This window comes from Pan paniscus, chromosome 6 (genome assembly GCF_029289425.2).
Source record: "Pan paniscus chromosome 6, NHGRI_mPanPan1-v2.0_pri, whole genome shotgun sequence".
Lineage (NCBI taxonomy): Eukaryota > Metazoa > Chordata > Mammalia > Primates > Hominidae > Pan > Pan paniscus.
In genome coordinates this window covers 111,457-123,959 of record NC_073255.2, presented here as the reverse complement: position 1 = coordinate 123,959, position 12,503 = coordinate 111,457, and positions in this window count along the sequence as shown.

The following is a 12,503-nucleotide window of genomic DNA, read 5'->3' as shown; positions in this document are numbered from 1 at the left end:
TTTCCATGTTTATACAGATAGAGGTGTAGATATTTCCATCTTTATACAGATAGCGGTGTAGTTATTACCATGTATACACAGATACCGGTGTAGATATTTCCATCTTTGCACAGATTGCGGTGTAGATATTTCCATGTTTACACAGATATCGGTGTAGATATTTCCATCGTTGCACAGATTGCAGTGTAGATATTTCCATCTTTACACATATAGCGGTGTAGATATTTCCATGTTTATACAGATAGCGGTGTAGATGTTTCCATGTTTATGCAGATAGTGGTGGGGATATTTCCATGTTTATACAGATAGCGATGGATATATTTCCATGTTTGTACAGATAGCGTTGTAGATATTTCCATGTTTATACAGATAGCGGTGTAGATATTTCCATGTTTATACAGATGATGTTGTAGATATTTCCATGTTTATACAGATAATGGTGTGGATATCTCCATGTGTATGCAGAGGACTGTGTAGTCATTTCCATGTTTATACAGATAGCGGTGTAGATATTTCCAAGTTTATACAGATAGCGGTGTAGATATTTCCATGTTTATTCACATGGCGGTGTAGATATTTCCAAGTTTATACAGAAGGCGGTGTAGTTATTTCCATGTTTATACAGATGGATGTGTAGGTACTTCCAAGTGTATACAGATGGCAGTGTAGATATTTCCATGTTTATACAGATGGAGGTGTAGATATTTCCATGTGTATACAGATGACTGTGTAGATATTTCCATGTTTTTACAGATGGCGGTGTAGATATTTCCATGTTAATACAGATAGCGGAGTGGCTATTTCCATGTTTATACAGATAGCGGTGTAGATATTTCCATATTTATACAGCTCACGGTGTAGATATTTCCATCTTTATACAGATGGCAGTGTAGCTATTTCCATGTTTATAGAGATAGCGGTGTACATATTTCCATGTTTATACAGATAGCATTGTAAATATTTCCATGTTTATAGAGATAGCGGTGTAAATATTTCCATGTTTATACAGATAGCGGTTTAAATGTTTACACATTTACAGAGATAGCGGTGTAGTTATTTCCACGTTTATACAGAAAGTGTTGTAGATATTTCCACGTTTAAAGAGATAGCGGTGTAGATATTTCCACGTTTATACAGATAGCGTTGTAGATATTTCCACGTTTATACAGATAGCAGTGTAGATATTTCCACGTTTATATAGATAGCGGTGTAGATATTTCCATGTTTATACAGATAGCGGTGTAGATATTTCCACGTTTATACTGATAGCGGTGTAGATATTTCCATGTTTATACAGATAGCGGTGTAGATATTTCCACGTTTATACTGATAGCGGTGTAGATATTTCCAGATTTATAGAGATAGTGGTGTAGATGTTTCCAAATTTAAGGAGATAGCGGTGTAGATATTTCCATGTTTTCAGAGACACCGTTGAAGTTATTTCCACGTTTATAGAGATAGCGGTGTAGATATTTCCATGTTTATAGGGACAGCGGTGTAGATATTTCCACGTTTATAGAGATAGCCATGTAGATATTTCCAAGTTTATGGAGACAGCAGTGCAGATGTTTGCATGTTTATAGAGACAGTGGTGTAGATATTTCCATGTTTTTAGAGACAGCGGTGTAGATATTTCCATGTTTATACAGATAGCGGTGTGGATATTTCCATGATTATACAGACAGCAATGTAGATATTCCTATGTTTATAGAAATAGCGGTGTAGATATTTTCATGTTCATACAGACAACAGTGTAGATATTTCCATGTTTATAGAGACAGCGGTGTAGATATTTCCATGTTTATAGAGATAGCGGTGTAAATATTTCCATGTTTATACAGATAGCCGTGTAAATGTTTACCCGTTTATTGAGATAGCGGTGTAGATATTCCCACTTTTATACAGATAGCGGTGTAGATATTTCCACGTTTATAGAGATTGCAGTGTAGATATTTCCACGTTTATACAGATAGCGGTGAAGATATTTCCACGTTTATACAGATTGCGGTGTAGATATTTCCAAGTTTATACACATAGCTGTCTAGATATTTCCACGTTTATACACATACCGGTGTAGATATTTCCATGTTTATACAGATAGTGGTGTAGATATTTCCACGTTTGTAAACATAGCGATGTAGATATTTCCACGTCTATACAGACAGCGGTGTACATATTTCCATGTTAATACAGATAACGGTGTAGATATTTCCAGGTTTATAGAGACAGTGGTGTAGATATTTCCATGTTTATACAGATATCGGTGTAGATATTTCCATGTTTATAGAGATAGCGGTGTAGATATTTCCATGTTTATACAGATAGCGGTGTAGATATTTCCATGTTTATACAGTCAATGGTGTAGATATTTCCATCTTTAAACAGATAGCCGTGTATATATTTCCATGTTTAAACAGACAGCGGTGTAGATATTTCCATGGTTTACAGATAGTGGTGTAGATATTTCCATGTTTATAGAGATAGCGGTGTAGATATTTCCATGTTTATAGAGATAGCTTTGTAAATATTTCCATGTTTATACAGATAGCGGTGTAAGTATTTCCATGTTTATAGAGATAGCTGTGTAGATATTTCCATGTTTATAGAGATTGCAGTGTAGATATTTCCATCTTTATAGAGATAGCGGTGTAGATATTTCCATGTTTATAGAGATAGCGGTGTAGATATTTCCATGTTTATAGAGATAGCGGTGTAGGTATTTCCATGTTTATAGAGGTGGCTGTGAAAATATTTCCACGTTTATACAGATAGCAGTGTAAATGTTTACACGTTTACAAAGATAGCGGTGTAGGTATTTCCACGTTTATACAGATAGCGGTGTAGATATTTCCACGTTTAAAAAGACAGCAGTGTAGATATTTCCAGGTTTATGTGGATCGCAGTGTACATATTTCCACGCTTATAGAGATAGCGGTGTAGATATTTCCACGTTTATACAGATAGCGGTGTAAATATTTCCAACTTTAGATAGCGGTATAGATATTTCCACCTTTATACAGATTGTGCTGTAGATATTTCCACGTTTATAGAGATAGCGGTGTAGATATTTCCATGTTTATACAGATAGCGGTGTAGATATTTCCACATTTATACTTATAGCGGTGTTGATATTTCCAGGTTTGTAGAGATTGCGGTGTAGTTGTTCCCAGGTTTATATAGATAGCGGTGTAGATATTTCCATATTTATAGAGATAGCGGTGTAGATATTTCCACTTTTATAGAGATAGCGGTGTATATATTTCCATGTTTCTAGAAACAGCGATGTAGATATTTGCATGTTTATAGAGATAGCCGTGTAGATATTTCCTTGTTTATAGAGAAACTGGTGTAGATATTTCCATGTTTATACAGATAGAGGTGTAGATATTTCCATGTTTATAGAGACAGCGGTGTAGATATTTCCATGTTTATACCGATAGCGGTGTTGATATTTCCTTGCTTATAGAGACAGCGGTGTAGATATTTCCATGTTTTTACAGATAGCGTTTTAGATATTTCCATGTTTATAGAGATAGCGGTGTAGATATTTCCATGTTTATAGAGACGGCGGTGTAAATAGTTCCATGTTTTTACAGATAGCGTTGTAAATGTTTACACATTTACAGAGATAGCGGTGTAGATATTTCCACGTTTATACAGAAAGCAGTGTAGATATTTCCACGTTTACAGAGATTTTATGAAAATTTATTTTATGAAGACGAAACAAGTCATTGGGGTACCTACCTTATGGCATTTTTTACATTGAGAGTGTTAAAAATACCCCTCCCCTAACCAAAACCCTGAAAAATAGAGCCAGGGAAGGCCATGCAAAAAAGGATTCTTGGGCTTGTATGCCTGATAACAAAAACTTAACACAGAAGACTGCAAAAAACACAATCTTGCCCAAAGTCCATTGCAACTTTGCACACAACAATGCTTCTGAAGGATATTTGCCCAACAAGTGCCTGTCCAACCTGGGCCTGGCATCACCTTTGTTATTGATCTTTGTAGCCAAGGATAATCATTTCCAAATGATCTTATAATCTTCCTCATTTTTTCTTTTGTCTTCCTTTACCTCCGTGAATATGCATATAGTTTACTCTGGCTTGCCTGTTTCTATTGCAAGGCTCTGTTTCCAAACGAATATCTTTTTATTGTGGAGAGCCTCTCTCTGTTTGTTATTTAGGTTGATAAGAGAAATGTGAACATTTGAGAGCTCAGGTAAAAGGCCTTAGTCTACAGTGAAACTTTTTTGCACCCTTAGATGCTTACTTCCACTACAGCTTGCAGGTGGGCCTTGAAAAGTTCTTGGAATAAGTTTGAGCTTTGGTCTTCTCCGATTCATTTAGCATAGATTCTCAAAATATGGTCCCTGGACCCACAGCATCAGCATCACCTGGAGATTGTTAGAAATGCAAATCATCGGGCCTCATTCCAGACCCTCAGCTGGAAACTCTAGGGGCATGGCCAGACCCTCTGTAGCTGAACAAGCCATCCAGGTGGTTTTGATGCAGCTAAAGTTCTGGAACAACTAATGTAGCCCCATTTGGAAAACTTGGCTCTACAGGCCTCCCTAGCTGGTAAGCTGCTAGCATTTTTTGTTTGTTTGTTTGTTTGTTTTGATACAGGGTCTTGCTCTGTTGACCAGACCGTGACCTCCTGGGTTCAAGCGAGGACTCAGCCTCCTGAGTAGCCGGGACTACAGGTATGTGCCACCACCATGCCCAACTACTTTTTGTATTTGTTTTTTTGTAGGGATGGGGTTTTAGCCCAGGCTAGTCTCAAACTCCTGGACTCAAGCAATCTGCCCACTTTGGCCTCACGAAGTGCTTGGATTACAGGCATGAGCCACCACTCCTGGCCCAAAGTTCATATTTTAACTACTAACCTAAATTATTTTAAAAACAAAAGTCTCCTTGGACTCAAACCAGGTCAGAGTGACATGATCATGTGCCTGTTTTGTGCAGGGTGAAGTGAGATTATTATCTAGGAAATAGCTGAAATGTCCTGAGGGTCACAAAGAGGAGCTGTGTTTTCAGCCAAATATCAGAACCAGCGCCACTGCCTGCCGCCGAACCCCAGCGGGCACCTCTACTTTGTGTTTATCTGTGGTGGCTATGCTTGCCCACCTGGCTGGGAACCCCGAGAATGACTCCAGACTTTTCCAGGGACTGCATGCCAGGGTATTTTTACAATTTATATGTAGACTTTGTTCGGGTGGAAATGTTATTTTATGAAGACAAAACAAGCAATTGGGGTACCTTCCTTATGGCATTTTTTACATTGAGAGTGTTAAAAATACCCCTCCCCTAACCAAAACCCTGACAAATATAGCCAGGGAAGGCCATGCAAAAAAGGATTCTTGGGCTTGTATGCCTGATAACAAAAACTTATCACAGAACACTGCAAAAAACACAATCTTGCACAAAGCCCATTGCAACTTTGCACACAACAATGCTTCTGAAGGATATTTGCCCAACAAGTGCCTGTCCAACCTGGGCCTGGCATCACCTTTGTTATTGATCTTTGTAGCCAAGGATAATCATTTCCAAATGATCATATAATCTTCCTCATTTTTTCTTTTGTCTTCCTTTACCTCCGTGAATATGCATATAGTTTACTCTGGCTTGTTTCCAAACGAATATCTTTTACTTGTGGAGAGCCTCTCTCTGTTTGTTATTTAGGTTGATAAGAGAAATGTGAACATTTGAGAGCTCAGGTAAAAGGCCTTAGTCTACAGTGAAACTTTTTTGCACCCTTAGATGCTTACTTCCACTACAGCTTGCAGGTGGGCCTTTAAAAGTTCTTGGAATAAGTTTGAGCTTTGGTCTTCTCTGATTCATTTAGCATAGATTCTCAAAATGTGGTCTCTGGACCCACAGCATCAGCATCACCTGGAGATTGTTAGAAATGCAAATCATCGGGCCTCATTCCAGACCCTCAGCTGGAAACTCTAGGGGCATGGCCAGACCCTCTGTAGCTGAACAAGCCATCCAGGTGGTTTTGATGCAGCTAAAGTTCTGGAGCAACTAATGTAGCCCCATTTGGAAAACTTGGCTCTACAGGCCTCCCTAGCTGGTAAGCTGCTAGCATTTTTTGTTTGCTTGTTTTTTTGTTTGTTTTGATACAGGGTCTTGCTCTGTTGACCAGACCGTGGCCTCCTGGGTTCAAGCGAGGACTCAGCCTCCTGAGTAGCCGGGACTACAGGTATGTGCCACCACCATGCCCAACTACTTTTTGTATTTGTTTTTTTGTAGGGATGGGGTTTTAGCCCAGGCTAGTCTCAAACTCCTGGACTCAAGCAATCTGCCCACTTTGGCCTCACGAACTGCTGGGATTATAGGCATGAGCCACTGTGCCCGGCCCTGCCAGCTTTGTATAAGCTGAGGAGTTTTTAAAAATACCTAGACTCAGGGCAAACCCCAGACACTTAAGTCAGATTCTCTGGGAGGTGAAGCCCAGGCACTGGTATTTTTAAAGTCTCTACAGATGGTTCTAATGTGCTGCTAAGTTAGAGAACCGCTGATCTAGACCAGGTCTTTTCAAACTTAATGTGCACGTGAATTACCTGGACCTTGTTAAAATGCAGATTCAGTCTGCATAGGCCTGGGGTGGAGCCTGAGCTTCTGCATTTTTAACAAGTCTCTAGAGGATGCTGCTGCATCTGGGCTGCTAACTACACTTGGAGATAGGAGGTTCTGGAGAGCAGAGGAAAGAGCATGAACCATAACCTAGGGGCTGGTAGTCCTGACTTCCGAGCCAAGGTTTGCCTTTATGTGGCTGGCAACTTGCTTGGACTCCTACCTCAATTCTTTGGGCCCAAGGTTTGTCCTGCCTCAGAAGGATGTCAAGAAAATTGAGTGAGTAATGCAGAATTGTTTCTTAAAGTGTGTGCAGATGCTCCATGAATTTAGAGAGTATGTGGATGCACACTAGTCAATTTTAATAGTTGTGAACATGTTGTTATGAGTACTTAGAACAAGTAATAATGGTTTTTGATGTATAGTAGTAAGAAAGCTTCCTTTTAAAAGGCATGTATTTAAGTTTCAAAAGTGGGGCTATTTAAAAATATATGAAATAAATAATAGTAGAGGTAATTGACAGAGCAAAATTAGGAAGGCAGGATGAGAATGACTCAAGTTTGGGAAATGCTGAGAAAGCAGATGCCCAAGGGCTATGAAAACTTAAAAAAATAGGTAGCACTTGATTTTGATTGGCTGAATGAGATGATGTGTTTGATCATTTATGGGGTTGGCATTTGGCAACATGCACTGGGTGGTTGGGATCACTGTTTATTAAAAAATATTTGAGTCTCTACTTTGCACTAGATACTCTTTTAGTCTCTTGGAAAAGGGATTGGGGGGCAGGCAGGAGAAAAACAAATCATTTATGCCCACAAGAAAATTGCAGGAAGATAAAAGTCATGAAATAAACTCTATGCTTCTAATTTAATATTTTTTTATAGATTATGAGAAAAAAGTTTTGCTCACTATCAGCTAGGAAAGCTGTCTTAGCACAACCATTCATTCTTGCACAAATCAAAATCAAGACGAGCCAGATTTAATTTAATATTTTTTCACAGATTATGAGAAAAAAGTTCTAATTTAATTTTTTTATAGATTATGAGAAAAAAGTTTCGCTCTCTATCAGCTAGGAAAGCTGTCTTAGCACAACCATTCATTCTTGCACAAATCAAAATCAAGATGAGCCAGAAGGCTCCATTCTGACAGCTTCTAATGGAGAAGCTACATTTACTGGACATGGGGAAAGTTGCTGGGCTCTAAGGACTGTGCTCATTTCTTGAACTAGATAAATGGTCTTGGTGTAGCATAATACCAAAACTTCTTGTCGCAGCCCATAAGGACAGAACTCAATCAGCCTGAAAAGGAAGTCAGTGACTCCGACTCAACACAGGAATGTTCTGTGATTCCTAAAGAAGGATGTAGGAGTGTGGCACAATTCAACCACAGTCTGTGGCCCTGTGCCTCTGCCTTGACATGAGTGGGATTTCCCAGCTGGTCATTTTCTTCTTATCTAAGACATTGGGAACAAATTACTTGACCTCCTCTGGGCTTCAGTACTCCCACTCATCAAATTAGAGGACTGGGCAGTCGCTAGGCTCTCTTTAGGCATCATATTTTAGTTTCTGTGATTTTAAATTTGAGAAGGGGTGTCTAAGGGAGAATACATAGGGGAGGGGGAAAGGCTTATTAAAAGTGTAGTTAGACACTGAATGTTTAAGAATTGCATTTTGTAATAATACCTTTACCTAATCAGGACTGACAATCTTACCTGATGACAGCACCTGGAGGAATGGCTGCATTCAAAAATAAAAATGAAATAAAACAAGACCTTATTTGAACTTAGCAATAATGCTGATTCCTCTTTTTGATTTGAGGAGGTTATAGCTGTTGTAAATGCTTGAATTGGGTCTGCCCAGGCAAAACGGAGTCAAGAGTCCATGTCGGATGAATTTTAACAATGTAGACAATAGAAAGGGTGGCTTAAACTGCCCCTCTTTTACCAAAACACATTTACAAATGAAAGAACAACACTTCCATTTTTTAAAAACATTTTTTGAGATGAAGTCTTCCTTTGTCACCCAGAGTGGAGTGCAGTGGTGCGATCTTGGCTCACTGCAAACTTTGCCTCCCGGGTTCAAGTGATTCTCCTGCCTCATCCTCCCGAGTAGCTGGGACTACAGGCGCCCACCACCATTCCTAGCTAATTTTTGTATTTTTAGTAGAGACAGGGTTTCACCATGTTGGCCAGGCTGGTCTCGAACTCCTGACCCCAGGTGATCCGCCGACCTCGGCCTCTGAAACTGCTGGGATTACAGGCGTGAGCCAACAGGCATGGCCAGAAAATTTCCATTTTTAATTGCAGGGTCTTGGGAATTAAAATGCATCCGTAATTTATTGCATCTCTCCACTCGGGCTTGCATGAATGCAGAGGGATGCGGAGGACTTCTTGAGGCAAGCATCCCCCTCTTGTCGCCTGCCATCTGGAGAGAGAGGGCTGTGATTTATCTCACTTTAATGAGGAAGGACCCGATGGGTGGATGGAGAGGTCTGACGGCTTTGTTGCTCCATGTGGGAAAGAAACGGACAGAGTGAATTTGTGTATGATCCCTAAGGAGAAAGCGTCTTTGTGCTCTATTTCTTTTTGACCTGGAGCCCCTGAAAGCAAGCTAGTTACAAGTTGAAATAGGCCGTTTCTAAAGTGTGATTTTGTTTGTGTATGAGCCTTGATTACAAAGGGGAAAAAAACCCGCTTAATTTACATACACCACATGTAGTGCAGGATCCCCTGGGCTGTCTTTTCAGGTATCAGGAAATTTTGATGAAAGTCGCTTGTCTCATCTAGGAGTCATTTCATATTGTTTAGCAGAGCCTGGTATTAACATTTCCTTCCAACTGTTTACTGGAATCTGTGTGTTCCCTTCAAGTGATGCATACTAGGTGCACAGGCTTCCTGCCACTGTCATCCTAATCTTTCCGTGCAGACAGGAGCAGAGGGGAGAGCGCTGAGCCAGGCCCCAGCTTGCTTTTCTTTCCTGACACAGCCCGGCTCCGCTGCACTTCTCAGCTCTTGCTCTAGGTGGTGCTGTTTGACCATTTTCTTCATGTGACCCTCCACTCGGTAATATAAATTCATTCGGAGGATGACCTGATATCAAAAAAAAATTCCTTTTGATTAGTAGAATCAACTTGTTTCTTCACACGATACTCTTCCCACTGAGACACATGGAGACAATTCTGACTCCAGGTTTGCAACCTTGAGATTTCTCTCAGATGCAATAAAAAAAACAAAAAAGCATTTTGAGTGGCACAGTGATGCCTAGTGCATGATCATGTTTGTCTGCTCAAACATTAAAGGGAAACTTGTGGGTTTGAGGATGCCCAGCAGCACGACAGCTGCCAATGTAAATGAGCCGTATAGAGAGAGAGGGGGCGGGAGGGGACTACAAACTTCAGAATATGAGCTGATCGTTTATAAGTTAAAAAAAAAAAAACAAGTCAAAAGGGAGCCCAGGATGGTGCAAGAAAGAGGAGAAAGGAAGATTTTCCTTGCAGCTAATCAGGAGAGTTCATAAGGGCTGATTACATGAGTGGAAGCCTTAAGTTCTTTTTTTAAAAAAATGTGAAAATTTGCATGTATGTATGTATGTATGTATGTATAGCTTCGTGTATTACCATTATTATTGCAATCAGCAAATGGATTTACTTCCTTTATCTCATGGGCTCCTTCCCACTCACTTCTGGCAGCACATTTTCCTTTCTCCTTCATCCCAGAACACCAAAGAACAGATGCGCTTCCTAACCCTGGCTCCAGGGGACTTTATACAATGTAAACAGTGCACCTCTAACGTGGTTCACCGCTTAGAGAACGTGTGTCCCATTTTAAAACTGTGACTCCTTTATATTTTGCAGTGCTTATTTTAATAAGAGACATTGGACTTGTGACTTATTTTTCATGGAGGAGTGAGCTTAATGGTTGAAAGTAATCGATAAACTTGTTTTTCCTCTGATGCCATCAGCCAAGATCCTATGGCAATAGTAAGAGGATGACACTGGGCTGGCACCCCCTCCATAACATATTTGGACCATGTTTTTCCCCCAGAATGCACATGCAATAGCTTTGGTTTGGTAAGAGAGAGATGGTGTACTTGGTTTCCTTCTGTCACACTTTTGGTGAAATGAATTAGACTTTTAAATCAGGAAATTCAGCGAGATGAGTTAGATTTTTACACAAGAGCAGTGGAGGACTTCCAGCTGGTTGGGGGAATGATACGGAAATATCTTGCTAAATCAGGGTCTGGTGGAATGCTGCTCCCCTTGCAGGCTCCTCTTCACAGGGAGCAATCTGTGGGTTGCTTATAGAACAGAGCGAGCAGGAGGCATAGCATGGTCTTGCTCATGGGAAGACCCGGTGTTCAGATGTTTGTCATTAGGAACTGGGTGTGGGCTTTTTCAAGTTAAACTGAAGCAGCAGTTCTATTAGGAAGAGACTCCCAGATCAGCATCTTCTGTTTCTGGATACTCTCCCTTTGAAAAGCCAGATTTCAGCAAAAAGCTTTGTTAATGGTGAAATTGCACAACTGAAACCCTATGGGAGCAATGGGAAAGATGGAGAAAGAGGTGGTTATATCATGTACTTCAACAGTTTATTTAGAGGCTGTTGACGTTAGAATAACAAGCCAAGACAAACAAAAATACTCATTTTGGATGAAAACATTGTCTTTTCATGTTATTATAGATAGCTGAGTCCTAAGACTTATACAGAAACACATTTTCCTAATGAGTGGCTGATTTTTCTGGTTGTGAAAGTAATATGCAAATTATTGTACAAATTTTTGGCTCAGGAGCAAACATTGTATTGCATATTGAGCTAATCACTTACCCTTTCTAAGGTAAGCCCTTACCTCTGCTTTCCCTTCATCTTGTCATTTCTGTTTGTTGGGTACAGGTTTCCTGTTGGTTCTTTCTGTTGGCTCTGATGTAACATGAATGAAGTTCTTAACATCCTTTCAGACATAAACACAACTTAGCTCATTGTGTCTGAGTTCATATAGAGGTTTTCTTGCCCCTGAGACTTTCGTGTCAGACAGCTGGATGTTGCTGTGTTCAAGTCTCTATATGTTGATTTTGTGTCCTACAACTTTACTGATTTCACCTATCAGTTCAGTTCTAACAGTTTTCAAATTGTATTTATTTGTTTTTGTTTTTTAAATATTGTATGTTTCATTTTAGAGTCAGGAGGGTAGATGTACAGGTTTCTTAAACAGGTATATTGCATGGTGCTGAGGTTTGGGCTTCTAATGATCCCACCACCCAAGCAGTGAGCATAGTAATCGATAGGTAGTTTTTCAACCCTTGCTCCCACCATCCTTCTCTCCCACCTTTGGAGTCCCCCAGTGTCTATTGTTCCCTTCTTTGTGTTGAGTTCTAACCTTTTTTTAGTGAAGTTTGTAGGGTTTTCTATATATAACAAGATCATGCCGTCAGTAGAGACAGTTTCATTTCTTCCTTTCCTATTAGGATGCCTTTTATTTCTTTCTTTTGCCTAATTACCCTGAGAAGTGGTGTCTGTGGGCATCCTTGTCTTGTTCCTGATGGTAGAGGAAAAGTTTCAACTTTTCACCATTGATTATGGTGTTAGCTATGGGTTTGTCATATATGGCCTGTATTTTGTTGGGATACAGTCCCTCAATACGTGATCTGTTGGGTGTTTTTTTTTCACCATGAAAGGGTTTCGAATTTTGTCAAAAGCTTTTCCTATATCTATTGTGATGGCCATATAGTTTCTATCCTTTATTTTTCTACTATGGTATATTATATGTATTGATTTGCTTATGTTGAACCATGACATGATCATGGTGAATGATTCTTTCAATGTGCTATTGAATTTGGTTTGCTAGGATTTTGTTGAGGATTTTTGCATCTATGTAGATCAAGGATATTGGCCTGTCATTTTCCTTTCTTTAATGTTCTTGTCTGGCT